Genomic DNA, 2,218 nt, shown 5'->3' with positions numbered 1-2,218 from the left:
TGCATGATTTAATACTTTGTGTGATGAAGATGGAGCATAGCCAGACTATATGATTTTGTAGAGATAACTTTCTTTGGCCATGTTATTTTGAGAAGACATGATTGCTTTATTTGTATGCTTGAAGTATTATTGTTTTTATGTCAATATTAAACTTTTGTTTTGAATCTTATGGATCTGAATATTCATGCCACAATGAAGAAAATTACATGGATAAATATGTTAGGTAGCATTCCACATCAAAAATTCTGTTTTTACCATTTACCTACCCGAGGACGAGCAGGAATTAAGCTTGGGGATGCTTGATACGTCTCCAACGTATCTATAATTTTTGATTGTTCCATGCTATTATATTATCTATTTTGGATGTTTTATATGCATTATTATGCTATTTTATATTATTTTTGGAACTAACTTATTATAAACCTAGAGCCCAGTGCCAGTTTCTGTTTTTTCCTTGTTTTTGAGTTTCGCAGAAAAGAAATACCAAATGGAGTCCAAATGGAATAAAACTTTACGATGATTTTTCTTGGACCAGAAGACACACAAAGGACTTGGAATCCAAGCCAGAAGAGCCACGAGGCAGTAGCAAGGTTGAGGGCGCACCCTAGGGGGGCTGCCTTGTGGCCCCCTCGGGGATCCCCTGACCTACCTCTTCGTCCTATATATTCACATATATTCCAAAACCCTCAGAGCAAGCCTGTCACCATCATGAGTACATGCGCCAGCTCAAGTCTTAGGACATAGAACGTATGATGTACTAGAGACTCACAGATGACATATTGTTGCGTCTCATTATCGGGTCTGTCTAATTCGGACCTTATCTCGACACAGATCCGACTATGTGGGATCCGACCAGATCCTTCTGAGTCCATATTATTCGGCTAGCATCCAATGCTCCATGGGTAGTGAGACCGAGCCATCCACTGTGTCATATGCTAGTCTAGTCAGTTGTGGGTCCACACAGCCCTTTCGACTAGGGACCTTTTAGGACAGTCATCATACAACGCATAGTCCCACAAAAAGGTCATGGACTTGTTGGTACACATCATTAATATGTCCAAGGACTATCTTTATTCATAAACACATAGTAAATATCATCATACATGATTGCCTCTAGTGAAGGAAATATTCCCTAGAGGCAATAATAAAGTTGTTGTTTATATTTCCTTATATCATGGTAAATGTTTATTATTCATGCTAGAATTGTATTAACCGGAAACTTAGTACATGTGTGAATACATAAACAAACAAAGTGTCACTAGTATGCCTCTACTTGACTAGCTCATTAATCAAAGATGGTTAAGTTTCCTAGCCATGGACAAAGAGTTGTCATTTGATAAGCGGGATCACATCATTAGAGAATGATGTGATTGACTTGACCCATCCATTAGCTTAGCACAATATTTTTACAGTTTCATTGCTACTGCTTTCTTCATGACTTATGCATGTTCCTCGGACTATGAGATTATGCAACTCCCGAATACCGGAGGAACACCTTGTGTGCTATCAAACGTCACAATGTAACTGGGTGATTATAAAGATGCTCCACAGGTGCCTCCGATGGTGTTTGTTGAGTTGGCATAGATCAAAATTTGGATTTGTCACTCCGAGTATCGAAGAGGTATCTTTGGGCCCTCTCGGTAATGCACATCACTATAAGCCTTGCAAGCAATGTGACTAATGAGTTAGTTACGGGATGATGCATTACGGAACAAGTAAAGAGAATTGCCGGTAACGAGATTGAACTAGGTATTGAGATACCAACGATCGAATCTCGGGCAAGTAACATACCGATGACAAAGGGAACAACGTATGTTGTTATGCGGTTTGACCGATAAAGATCTTCGTAGAATATGTAGGAGCCAATATGAGCATACAGGTTCCGCTATTGGTTATTAACAGGAGATGTGTCTCGGTCATGTCTACATAGTTCTCGAACCCGTAGGGTCCGCACGCTTAACGTTCGATGATGATTTGTATTATGAGTTATGTGATTTGATGACCGAAGTTTGTTCGGAGTCCCGGATGAGATCGGGGAAAGGACGAGGAGTCTCAAAATGGTCGATAGGTGTAGATCGATATATTGGAAGGCTATATTCGGACATCAGAAAGGTTCCGAGTGATTCGGGTATTTTTCGGAGTACTAGAGAGTTACGGGAATTCACCGGGAGAAGTATTCGACCATATTGGGCCATACGGGAATAGAGGAGGCAGGACA

The sequence above is a fragment of the Triticum dicoccoides genome, chromosome 7A, assembly GCF_002162155.2.
Source record: "Triticum dicoccoides isolate Atlit2015 ecotype Zavitan chromosome 7A, WEW_v2.0, whole genome shotgun sequence".
Lineage (NCBI taxonomy): Eukaryota > Viridiplantae > Streptophyta > Magnoliopsida > Poales > Poaceae > Triticum > Triticum dicoccoides.
This window is presented reverse-complemented; position numbering follows the sequence as displayed.